This window comes from Microcaecilia unicolor, chromosome 2 (assembly GCF_901765095.1).
Source record: "Microcaecilia unicolor chromosome 2, aMicUni1.1, whole genome shotgun sequence".
NCBI lineage: Eukaryota > Metazoa > Chordata > Amphibia > Gymnophiona > Siphonopidae > Microcaecilia > Microcaecilia unicolor.
In genome coordinates, this window is record NC_044032.1 from 168330613 (window position 1) to 168344448 (window position 13836).

Sequence of the window (13836 nt, forward strand, 5' to 3'; positions counted from 1 at the left end):
CTTCAAATCCTTGCTCAAAGCCCACCTCTTCAATATTGCCTTTGGCATCTAACCTTTATACCTTTCAGGAAATCTAGATTGCCACAATTTGACTGCCCCTACTTGACTGACTGTACATTTGTCCATTAGATTGTAAGCTCTTTGAGCAGGGACTGTCCTTCTATGTTAACTTGTACAGCGCTGCGTAACCCCAGTAGTGCTTTAGAAATGTTAAATAGTAGTAGTAGTAGTGTATCTGGATTTTCAAAAGGTGTTTGTTTGACAAAGTACTTCATGAAAGAGTCCAGAGGAAATTGGAGAGTCATGGGATAGGATGTAGTGTCTTATTGTGGATTAAAAACTAAAAGATAGAAAACAGAGAGTAGGGTTAAATGGTCAGTATTCTCAATGGAGAAGGGTAGATAGTGGGGTTCCACAGGGGTCTGTGCTGGATCTTCAGAGGCAATTTGGCTTTGCAGCATGTCCAGATTAACATCCACTTTGACCTTCTTACCTTCAGCTGCAGCAGTCATTCTATGTTCCGCATCCTCCATCTAATTTTTGTTTTTAGCTTCAAAGTGGCCTCTTGTTTGCTAAAATAGGTGCATGCTTTTGCACCTTTTGCTTCAGCACATACTCTAGCAGTGGCTGGACTTGTAGACCAGTTTGCATGTGCTGACTCTACTAACCTTGAAAATCTCAATGTACGTCTGGAAGGAATGGAGTGCTGTGTATAGTTTCCTTTCATTCTGTTCTCTACTTCCTGCTTGGCTTTTATGTTCTTGATCTACACTTTTCTGAACATCTTTTTCCTCAGGAATTTTCTCTATTTTGTTAGGAAACCGAGATTTTTTTTTTGACAGGATTGATACCACTTATAGCTGGACTGCAGTTGCCTTATTTGGAGACTAATGTTTGTATTTGCATTTGAATCATCTGACTTGTCCTGGTATACCTTGTTCCATGCTCTGTCCAGACCAGCAGCATGTCTCTGCTTCATATTTTTGCCATGCCTTGTGGTTCAGTTAAATAGTTCTTCTGGATTTAGTGTACTCTTTCCATTGCTGAGTCCAATCTAAGTTTTCACGCACAATATTTACAGTATGCTTTGAATCAGGCTGCATGTTTGTTCCAGCAGTCAAATGTTCTGCAAACAAATGATCTTTTACTGGGTTAGGATTTTCCATTCTTTATGCTGCTTCTGTGAGCTTGTTACCAACTCTAGCAAAATGTGATCGTGTATCAGATTATACTGGCAGGAGCAGAACAAAAGTACAGCTTTGCTTTCTGCCTTGCCTTGAGTTTCCTGATTGCTTAGCATGCCTCTCATAGATTCTATATTTCTCTTAAAGGTGAGTGCCTCCTTTGGAGAAAGCATCCTTCACTGTCCTTGTGGAATATATGCCCTTACATACTTTGCTCTGCCCTATAGGCCATCCTTTTTCTGTGTTGTTCTCAATGTATTGTATACTCTGGTGCACTACTTAACAGTAAGCTAAACCAGTTCAATATCCTAAAGGAAGATTCATTTTCTTAACTTCCAACTGTTTATTACAAATGAGCAAAATAAATAAATAAGTGAAAAAGAAACATACTGATTCTGGTTCAATACAAACACAAAAAGTCTTTCTGTAGAATGGTTAACTGAATTAATGAACATAGAGATGGATGTTTGAGGGTGACCGAAGAGATGGATGCTGATTGTGTGTAGTAGAAGGATGATGTGAATTCCAGGGGTGGAGAGGGAGGCCAAGGGAAGTGACTTGCTTTCTGAGTCCAAGATGGAGTTTTTGTTTTTTCCCATTTTTTTCTGTCTAACACAATTTTAATTCTGTTTATGGTCACTTTGAAGCTTTATTATTGGTTTTAGTAAATAGCAGTAACCTTGAATGGTCGCACACTTTTTTTTACCGTTTTACGTTTCCTTTTTTGTCTGTACACCTAGTGTGATTTTAATTTCGTTCATGGTTACTAGGTAGCTTTAATGTTGGGTTATTTCTCTTTCTTTTATGTTTTGGTTCCTTTTTCAGGATATCACTATATTTTCTGATTATTTCTTTGTGCAGGTTTTTCAGTGGAACATTTAACAATATATTTAGTATTGACTACTGATCTTCTAGGTAGGGTTCATATTTCTTTATGACACTAGTGTTTATTTACTTATATTATTGATATGTTTTAAATGCTTATGTTTTTAGTACTTATTTATTTATTTGTAAGTTTGACATGCTTATTTTTTCTATTCATATATATTTGTAACATTTTTAGTGTATTGTAAGTATTCTTTATGCTTTTATTTGCAGTGTCTCAATCTTTTAAGCTTGGATGTCTCATTTTATTGGTTTTATTTAATGACTATTTAATATTTGTTTTGTATTGCAACTGTATATATTTTTCTATTTTCTTATGTAGTATTTTAAAATATTATTTTAGACTGCTGATACAGGCCATCTAGGTTGAAACAAGATTCATGTTGAGTTTTGGTGAAGATCCAATAAAGGTTGTTTGTGACACCTTTGGCATGAGACTCCTGATTTTGGTCTCCTACACTGTTTTTCTTGTTCTGTGTGGGACCTGTGGAGGGCAGTTCTGTTTTTTGTTTGTTTGAGCCCCTTATAATACCATCTCTCCAAGGGTGAGGGGACCGGAGGCGAGGGCAGGAGAAATGCTTTCAGAGCTCCAGTATAAAAACCCTGAAAAAAGCAAACACATTTGAGCCCTATATAGAAAAACTGTCATAGTAATAGAAATAAAAACTGAAATGCAACTATCCGAGACATCAAATCCAGCAGTAGGGGTGAACCAAGAAGACACTTGCAGCTGAATGGGTAAAGTACAAATCTTTATTAGTCACCGCTTATGCATGAGACCCGACATGGGGCTGTACTTTGATGGGACACACTCATCTGTCTCAGGGGTCACTCACTGATGGAGGATATTTTATGTGAGTTGGTGCTAGGTCAAAACTGTAGAATACTGGAACTACTTAAAAACTGCAATCTGCGTTAAGATGCCCTCAGAACCACCAAAATCAAAAGTCTCTCAGTTGAGGAGGATAAATAGTAGAATGCTCCAAGGATGACTTCCTTATGAGGAAAAGTTAATGGCTGAGTGGAGATATGATAAAGGTCTATAAAATACTGAGTGGCATGGAACACATAGATGTGAATTGCTTGTTTACTCTTTTCCAAAAACTCAAGGACTAGGGGGCAATAGTAAATTTAAACAAATCAGAGAAAATATTTCTTCACTGAACAGAGAATGTGGTAAAAGCAGTTAGCTTTGCAGGTTTTAAAAAGGCTTAGATAAGTTCCTACAAGAAAAATCCATAGTCCATTATTAAGATGAACTAATAAAATCTGTTTTTACTCTTTAGGGATATTGCCAGGTACTCATGCCCTGGATTAGCCATTGTTGGAAACAAGGTACTGGACTTGATGGACCTTCGGTCTGACCTAGTATGGCAGTATTTATGTTCTTATGACCCCTAGTCAGAATAAGGCTTTGGAAAAAGGCATTTCCTTCATCCCTACATATAAATACAATGCTTTTCACACTCATGTGGATTTATGTAAATTCACTAGAAAAATCAAGATTCAACACTACTTTTTAAAAGTGTCAGCAGACCCATGTGATATATCTATAGCTAGAAGAGCAGTCTGCCCATCCATACCATCTACATCCCTTCCTCTCTTAGAGATCATATATATACTTGACCCAAACATTCTTGAATTAAGATACAATCTTCATCTCCACCGTCTCCACTGGGGGGGGGGGGGGGGGGGGAACATTCCACATATTCACTACTCTTTCAGTGAAGAAGTATTCCATAGGTTACTCCTGTAACCCTCATCCTATGTCCCTCATTCCAGAGCTTTCTTTCAATTGAAGATAGTCATCAAACCCATTGATAAAGGTGATGCAGCTGTAGTTTGCATAAGATATGATTATATCGCAGAAATTAAATGACAATTGAAAGATGCAGATTTTTATTTACCTCTATCTACAGATCTAACAAAATTCCTACAGAAGATAAGATTCTTTGGCGACTATAGGTGTGGAAGCAGGATTTTTGACATCCAAAGAAAGATTTGCTTAAATTGTTGAATATCCTGTTATTCCCACCATATATGTTTTACCAAAAATATATAAATCTCTTTTAAACCCTCCTGGCCAACCAATAGTGTCAGCTATTAGATCAGTACTAGAACCCTTATTGAAGCCCACTGATTTTTTAAGGCCCTGGGGTTTTAGAGCACTGCTCCTCACTCTTAAGAAAAGTCTCTTTAACTAGCATTGGTCCTGTCTCGGGAAGAAGTGAGTCAGGAGGGGCGGAGTTAATACATGGGAGTTTAAAACATAGGGCAGGCTGAGGTTAAGGAGGCTGAGGGAAAGGAAGAACTGAAGCCCAAGTTTATGCCTTTACTGAATACATTTAACTGCTGTGACCTGGCTGAGGTAAGCCAACATTGCATTTTTGTTAAGATTTGCAGCCTTGCTGAGGTCTGGCTGGAGCCAGACCTAGAATGTACAGGCTGTGTTTGGGTTGGGGCAGCCACACCAGCCACAGACTGTTACTAAATAAGTGAACTGATTCATTTGATGTTCCTGGCCTGTAAGGTAACAGGTCCCAGGGCTCAGAAGAATAAAACCTTTATTTTCACATTTATATGTATTGTCTGCCTGATTCCCAGGGCTACCCCATAACCCTCACCTGGGGTTTCACAGGCCCTTTATTCCTAAAATGAAATCACATATTTAGAACTCCACACATATAATTAATACACTAGAAGAAATCAATGTAGACTTATCTGGGATTCTTTTTGTTGCGCTTGATATTCAGTCTCTATCAAACATATAAACGGCGAGTGACCGTACTCACTCGCAAATGCGCAGTAGAGACTTCCCTCTCTGTCCCGCCCCCCGCGTCAATATGTGATGACGGGGGGGGGGGGCGGGACAGAGAGGGAAACTGCGCCGCCGAGGTTGCTACTGCTCCCCCCCCCCACTCGGAGTCGCCGCCGCCACCCCTCCACCCGGCCCGGGCCCTCTCTTCCCTTCTGAACTTACAGATCCATTCGCCGAACGCAGCAACGCACATCAGCTGAGCTGCAGTGAGCCCTTCCTTCTTTGCCTGTGGCCTTGCCCTCCTGTGACATAACGTCAGTGAGGGCGGGACACACACAGGCAGAGAAGGAAGGGGCAGCTTAGCTGATGTGCGTTGCTGCGTTCGGCGAATGGATCTGTAAGTTCAGAAGTGAAGAGAGGGCCCGGACCAGGTGGAGGGGTGGCGGCGGCGGCGACGACTTAGAGGGGGGGGGAGCGGTGGCGACTTCGCGGGGGGGGGAGGGGAGCGGTGGTGACCGCGGGGGGAGGAAAACCTCTATACCAGCCCGTTTTTACGGGCTCAACGGCTAGTATACTAAGATTCCACAGAGTTAGGTACCAGCTCTCATTAGGTCAGCCCTTAGTAACAGAAGTTCTCCTAGGATCCCCACAGAATTTATCATTGATCTAGCCAGTTTGACATTGACAAAGAATTTATAAAAAAAAGATTTTTGGACAGTTTTACTAACAGATAAAAGGGCACTGCGATGGGGGCACCATGGCTCCTGATATTACTATTCTGTATGTTGAGAGACTTGAGGAGACTTTTCTGAAGAAGAATGCTTATTGTGAAAATGTTTATCTTTGGTTAAATCAGTGTGATCCAAATCTTAAATTTCAGATGACATGTGATGATTTTGCAATATCATACTTACACATTTTAATTAAGAAAACAAATGACCATTCTGGAAACTCACTGACAAAAATAAATTGTCCTAGAAGTGCACCCACTATTGAAGCCCCTAAGGTGGGCATGGACCATTGTCTACAAACGATTTCAACTGCACACTCATTGCTCCAGATACCTCCCCATTCTTGGGCAGGTGGGAAGAGGATAGGGTTGCTTAGCTGTGTATTTTTTTGGCTTGTTTATATGCAGTTTTATATAGGAGGGGGAGGGAGAGGGGGACTTTGAGTTCCAGGATGGGAGTTTGTCAGTATTATTCTCACCTTGTTTGTTGCATTGTTTGCTTTGCTAGGCATACATAGCCTTGTACTGGTTTGCATTTTATTCTGTGCTATGTTGATTATTTATTTATTTATTTATTAAGATTTATTTACCGCCTTTGTGAAAGAATTCACACAAGGTGGTGTACTGCAAGAATAAGTCAAACATTAGCAATATACAATTACAGCAGTAAAATATTCAAACAGCAATACACAGTATGGCATAGTATACAACTTACAATGTCAACACAATATACAATTAAACATTTTAATAGACAGCATAGGGTGTAAACAAAGATGGAACATATAGATAAACAGAAATAAGAAAATAAGGAACTAGTTTAAAGAAAGTTGCTTGAACATTATCTTAGCTAGGATCAGCGTGGCTAAACATATCATGCTATAGTATGTGAAGCCGGTGTCATTTACTTCTTCCGTTAAAGGCCTGGTTGAATAGCCAAGCTTTCACTTGCTTCCTGAAGTAGAGATAGTCTTGAGTTAAGTGAAGCCTTTCAGGGAGTGCATTCCAGAGTATAGGGACTACTTTGGAGAAAGCTCACTTGCAGATATCACATTGTGTGATGGCCTTTGGAGAGGGTGTGGTTAAGGAAACTCCTTGGGAGACTTTAGAGACCTTGAAGGTGTGTAGACTCAATAAAGATATTTCAGCACATAAAAGATCTATAAATTACATCCACTTAATATCATTGGGGTCGATATTCAGCCAGAGACGCTCAGCTGACAATATGCCCAGAAATTCAATGCTGGGCCATGTTTGGACTTCAGCATTGAATTTCTAGGTTTGTGGAGCTAGCTAAAGCATAGCTGGTTAAGTGTGATATTCAGCACTTAACCGACTATGACAGTGGTTCCCAAATCTGGTCCTGGAGGCACCCCAGCCAGTCAGGTTTTTAGGATATCCACAATGAATATTCAGGAGAGGGATTTGCATGCATTGCCTCCATTTCATGCAAATCCCACTCATGAATATTCATTATGGATGTTATGAAAACCTGACTGGCTGGAGTGCCTCCAGGACAAGGATTGGGAACCACTGGGCTATGGTGAACTGTATAAAGATAGGTCTGACTTTTATGTGGTCCTATTTATGCGATTACCTTGGCCAGTTAAATGCTAAATATCGACACTAAACCGACCAAGTACTGACTCCGCCTCTGGAATTCCCCACACAATAGCCAGTTTTAAAAAAAGGCGCTAACTAGACTTTTTTCTGTGGTACTAAGCAGTTAAGTGATGCTGAAAATGACTGATTTGCCTTGAACATGTAATTTATCTGTCCAGGAGCCATTTCTGGCCAAGTAAGTCACTTTGAATGTCAACCCGATCATTTTAAAATGTCCATCAACAGTGTACTCTGTAGTTGGTATGTCAATAGAAAAAAAGACAAACAAGTAAAAAAGAAACTCCACAACTAAACAAAGAAGAAAAATTTCCATGTCAAAAACTATCCTGAAAAATTTGTACACAGTCACGGTCATATATAAAACAGAATCTCAAATTATTTTGCTAACATATCAGGCAATTACATTTATCTTTCATTTACCATTCTTCCTTGCTTGATATCTGTGTCTTGCTCCCTATGTGTATTTCTATCTCCAGCACCCAAACCTTCTCCACAGAAACACATCCAAAAACTATCTCCAAAAATAACCTCTGTGGAATATATATAGATCTCTTAAATTGTTCAACTGTTTTAGCAACACTTGAGATCTCGGGCTTTAAAGTTTTTTTCCATGTGTATTGTGCAGTCTGTGGGTGTTTAGTTTTGTGATATCGCAGTCCCAGTTATTTGACATACAGATTTGCTGTGTATGTTTCAGGGCCGCCGAGAGACTGGACCAGGCCGCCCCCGGGGCTCTGCCCCCGAGGTCGTTGCTGCCGTTCCCCCCTAGGCCGTCGCAGTCCCCACCCGCCTCCCTCCGTCCACCACTGGGCCGGGCTCCCTGCATTGAAATCATCGCAGCGTCTCACCTGTCACCTCGCTCCGTGACTGAAAGCACAGCAGCAGCAGATCAGATTCGCCTCCCTTTGGGCCTTCCCTCTCTGTGTCCCGCCCTCGTGAAAGTCCCGCTTGCAACTGCCCCACTTCTCTCAACTGCTCTCACACCTACATGCTACTCCCACAACTGCCACCCCACCTTACATACTGCCCATTCCAAAAAAATTCACAAAGTGACTTGCCACTCTGCAAAGCTACCCCATCCTCATAAACTACTCCCCATAACTGTCCCACCACCCTGCAAACTGCCATATTCTCTAAAACTACACCCTACAATGGCCCCTTGCCCAAAAGCTACCCCTTGCAACTGCCAGACCACTCTGTATACTGTCCTCATGCCCAAAAATATCCCCTGCAATTGCTACACCACCTTCAAACTGCCCTGACCCCCAAAAAACTACATTCTGGAAATTGTCCCACTCCAAAAAAACTACCCCCAACAACCCTACAAACTGTCCCATACACAAATACTACCCCCCACATACTGCCCCACCACCAAAACTAATCTCTACAACTGCGCTATCATGCAAACTATCTCACACCCAAAAACTGCCTTAATCGCAACTGACACAACACCCCCCAAAACCGCTCCACCCCAAACTACTCCCCTGTAGCTGTCCCACCTCTCCGAAATTGCCCACCCCCCAAATAGTCCCCAACTACCTCTATATGCTCACTGTCCCATGCAGTTCAAGTGTCCCCCCATCACCCGCATCCAATCCTACAGATACAACACATACTCAGCACACACACTGCACAGAACAGTGTAATAGTCACACACATAAGCATATGAATACCCCAGAGATACACACACAGGGAATGTAAATAATTCCCCATCCCTTTATTTCATTTTCTTTGTCATTAATTCTACTCTGAAAACTACATCAAGAATCAGACTTGTATCATATTTCGGCATTGTACAGCGAAAAGCACTCAATTAGATGTATTGTATGGCCTATGCATGCTTTATACTTTGATCTGTACCCTCCAGCCCCCCCCCCCCTCTCCTTCCCTCCTTTTTCTCTTTCTGCCTATCTCTTTTCTTAACAATTTTAACCCTAGATATGGATAGTTACTTCTTACATGTGAGCTCCGGTATTGCCTTACTTTGTAAAATGTTACTTGTTGTTATGTTGTGAGCTCTTGATTGTATTTGTCTCGAAAATCAATAAAAGAAATTAAACTCAAAGAATCAGACAGTTTTCTTATTGGTTGCTATGTTTATTGCCAAATAATATATGCTGCCATGGGCAGGGCCAGATTAAACCATTGGCAAACTTCACACATATTTTGTGTGCACATGTTTAAGGAGGGTGGGGGGGGGGGGGCTGTGAGATGTGCTCAGGAATCAGGAGGTTAGGAATGCCAACTGTCTGGCTTTTTCCAGAAGTCAGCAGAATTTTACATTAATGTCTAGAAGGTAGAATGATAGGTAATACGTCTGGAATTTTTTTCTATCTCCAGTTCTTTATCCCCCACCCCCACCCCCATCCCAGTGAAAATATAATTACTGTGAGAAAATAAAATCTACAACAATTTCTCCTCAATTCATATCAAGATAGCATTAGAATTTCTCAGAAAATGAGCTTTTGGCAAAGACTAGTAAGGTCATTTGAGGATTCTCTTGAAATTGTACTAGTGACAGCTGAGGAAGAGAAAGCTAGATAAAGACGACAGTGTGAGAGAGAGATTGCCGTTCCTTAGGGAAGATGTTGAGAGCACGTAATAAGGGCATTCCAGGACACATTTTTTTGCAGGCTGATCCTTTCTGGCATTAAAATAATATCTCCCAGCCTGGCTCTCTGACTTTTTTCAGGTTTTAGATTTAAAAATCAGTGTTTCAGTGAATGAACATATAAGTATCTACAGCATGTAATAGTGATTCTCTTTTTTTTAAGGCATGTTTCTCTCTAGGCATAGCACCTCTTTATGAGGGTCCATCTATCTGTCTGTTTCATCTTACATCAATACTTATACAGTTTGAGTTTCAGATAAAACTTAGCTGCTGAAAGAGTGTCGATATCAGTGAGTAGTGGGTGACAATGAGTGGGTGTGAGACCTACTAAGAAACTATTTGCAGGGATGGTGAAAGAAGGGTAGGAAGGGTGGGATAAATGGGATAGCAGGGAAAAGGGGGAAAGACAGAGGAGGGCTAAAATGGGTAAGGAGAAGGGATGAAAGGCAGCAAAGGGTGCAAGGATGTTGTGGCATAGCCATGGGGGGCCTTGGGACGTCAGGACTCACAGAAACAGAATCTTTCCAGATCAGCAACAAGCTGGAGACCAGCACTGAAGAGGACTTTGGCTGGCGGGGGTTGGGGACCCCCGCCAGCAAAGGTACCTGATGGCGGCTGCGGGGAGAGTTGGCGGCAGCGGGGAGGGGGAGGGGCAGTGGTGCCGGTGCTGGGGGGGGGTGTCAAAAGTGGCAGGGGGTCAAAAATGTGCCCCCTCACCTCGGGCTCTGGACCCCCTCCCGCCGAAGTCTGGCTACGCCCCTGCTGCCAGCCCAGGTATACGGGATTGCAGTAGGAACGGACAGCAGTGGGAAGGCGGGGCAAAATGTCCCCTCCACTTTGGGTTCAGCCCCCTTCCCCCAAAGTCAAGGTCTGGTTACGCCTGTGCAAGGATGGAAATGGAGTGGGGGGGGGGGGGGAGAAAGAATGGGGGAAGAGAAAATTTAAAAGAACTTGGAATGGAGAGGGAATCTTTTTTTTTTTTTTTTAATACCAGTAATGGCTGAAGGAACAGTTTTTCATCAGTTGGGGACTAAAGTTAAAAAGCTATGATGTAGAAAAGAGATTGTTTTTCCTTACCTAGCAGTGGCTGGAAGAGCAGTTTTGTGCTGATGAAGATTTGAATTAAATGACTAAGATATAAAGAAAGAATAACGAAAGTAAACTGCTTTAACAGAAATACAGTTAGCCCCAGGAGACAGATAAAAACTAGTCTGGAAGGGTTTGTGAATTACAATACAGGGAGCAACCAAGAGGTATATAGCAGCACAGCTGCAAGTTTAAGTGTTTGTATTGTGCCAGGCTGAAAACATTTTAAACTGACATTAACTTCACTTGGAACTTTACAGCTTGTAAGCTAAACTGGATACAATTATAATATGGAATTTTGCTGAGAAATCTTTCACAGAATCAGGGGCCCTTTTACTAGGCAGCGGTAAAAGAGGCCCTGTGTTTTTGCCACGTGCTAGGGCACCTTTTACCACAGTGGGTAAAAAGGCCAAAAAAAAAAAGGAATGACCGTGCAGTAAGCTTGCACTTGCCCTGTGGCCATTTCAGAAGGAGCACTGACCGCCACCCATTGAGATGGTGGTAGAGGCTCCCGTGTTAGCCCAGTAGTAACTCCCTGCACTATTAATTTTACAAAAACTCAGTCAGCGCTGGAAATGCTGTGCGCTGGGGGCGGAACTACTGCCGGCAGCCGCGTTGGGCTGGCGGTAGTTCCGGGTTGCCATGCGGCAAGTCTGCGGTGGGCTTGCCGTACTTTAGTAAAAGGGCCCCTCAGGGATTTGTTGGCCTATTGCTAGAAGACTGGGTCCACCATGCCAACCATAGGAAAGCCCAGTAAAAGACCTTTACCATCCAGTGCCGTTCCATGGTTCACTTCCCCCGGCGGCAACACGGCACCCCCCTCCTGGCGTGGCCCCCCCGACCCAGGCGACAGGGCACCCCCCCCCCCTGTCCCAGTCCCCCACCTGTCTTACCAGCTCCTTCGACTCTGCGCTGCTGTAAAAGAAGAAAATTGCTTTGACGGCCCTTCCCTTACTCTCTGTCCTGCCCTCTGATGTAACTTCCTATTTCCTCGAGGGCGGGACAGAAAGAGTAAGGGAAGGGCTGATGAGGCGATTTTCTTCTTTTACAGCAGCGCAGACGCGAGGCGCCGCACCACGCAGCTGCCGGGTGGCTGGAGCTGGACTCGTCAGCAGAGCACCCCCCCACCCGTTGACACCAGAGGCGGACCGCCCCCACCGCCCCCCCTTGGTATGCCACTGTTACCATCAGTGCTTTCAGAGGTGTGCTCAGCAGCTGATAGCAGCGTATGTAATCTTCTGTTTTGCTCTCCACTCCTTTTGTAATACTTCATATCTTTGTATTTGCTTTCATGGCTGCCGCTGTAAACAAAGGAGCCCTTTTACTAAAGCTTAGAATGTGCTAGATGCAAAGAGGCCCATTTTATACCTATGGGCTTCTTAGCATTTAGCGCGTGCTAAGCTGTATAAAAGGACCCCAAAGAGAGGATTTCAACATATTATCCACGATGGGATCCTTTTTATAGTTGGTGACTCCTAATGTGGAACTTTGCATCATGTAGCTATAATTCAGTTTGCTCTTCCTTACACGCGTCAATTTTCACTTGTCCATATTAAATATCATCTGCCATTTGGATGTCCAATTCCATTCTCACAAGGCCCTCTTGCAATTTCTCACACTCCTCTTGCGATTTAACAACTTTGGTTAATTTTGTGTCTTCTGCAAATTCAATTACATCACTTGTTCCCATTTCCAACTCCTCCCATAGGAACGCATTGTGCCATTTTCGGGGGTGGGGGGATGGGGAGTCGTATTTCTTTGGAACCCCTTTAAACTCATGTCTTTTTGCCATTTTATTTCCACTTGCCAAGTTTCATCCTATTCTGTTAAATTTATTTTGCCTCCAGACAGGCAATCAAGTGGACAAACCGACATTCTGAAGCTCGTTTACGTAATTCTTTCCAACTTCATTGGGTTGAAAAGACTATAAAAGGTTCCATTTATACAATTGTTAAAAAGTTGCAGTCCTAGTACAGATCCCTGGGGCATGCTACTATTCACCTTTCTTCACTGAGAAAACTGACCAGTTAGTCCTATTCTGTTTTCTTTTGCCTCACTTCCCATGACTTTTTATTCATTCCAACCCAACAGAAGTTGGAAAGAATTAAGTTGACATTCTGAATCCCCTTTGTCTGTCATTGTCTGGGGGCAAAATAACTAAAACAAAATTAATGGAATAGGATAGAAATTGGCAAAAAAGATACAAGGATTTTTAAAATGGGCCAAATTGGACTGAAAGTTCTAGAGAAATAAGCCACCTCCCCTAACCCCCCCCCCCCAAAAAAAAACCCCAATACATTTCTATTGGAGGAGTTTCCGCTTCTATAGCACACATAAATCAATAGAATGCATGAAAACTGGCATGTGGGAAAAGAAATAGTAAAAAAAAAAAAACACAAACACACACAGAGCTTGAAAATACAGCAATTGGATCAGGAGCTCCAAAGAAATGGGCCCCTGAAAATATGGTCTAATGCATTTCTAATGAAAAAAGAGGAGTTCCAGCTTCTGTAGAATAGAAACAGATAGACTGAAATTTAGCAATTATAGATTAAGGCAAGGCAGTTTAGAAGGTAGAATTCCATATTCTTTCAAACATAAACCGCCCCACCCCTGAAAACGTACCCTCCTCACAACTGCCCCACCCTCAAACTGCCCCCACATCCTCAAAACTACCCTCTTCTACTCCACACTGCAAACTACCCCATCCCCCCAAACTACCCCCCTGCAACTGCCCTACCACAGTATTTGCAAGCATATATGCAAAATCCCCTGTTCCAAAAATCTGTCCCTGCAGGGTGGTAGACTTAGGAGCAACATCAGAAAATATTGCTTCACAGAAAGGGTGGTGGATACCAGGAATGTCTTATCAGAGAAGGTGGTAAAGACAAAAATGGTGACAGAATTCAAGAATGCATGGGATAAACACAGAGGATATCTTTTAAGAAAAAAGATGGAATCA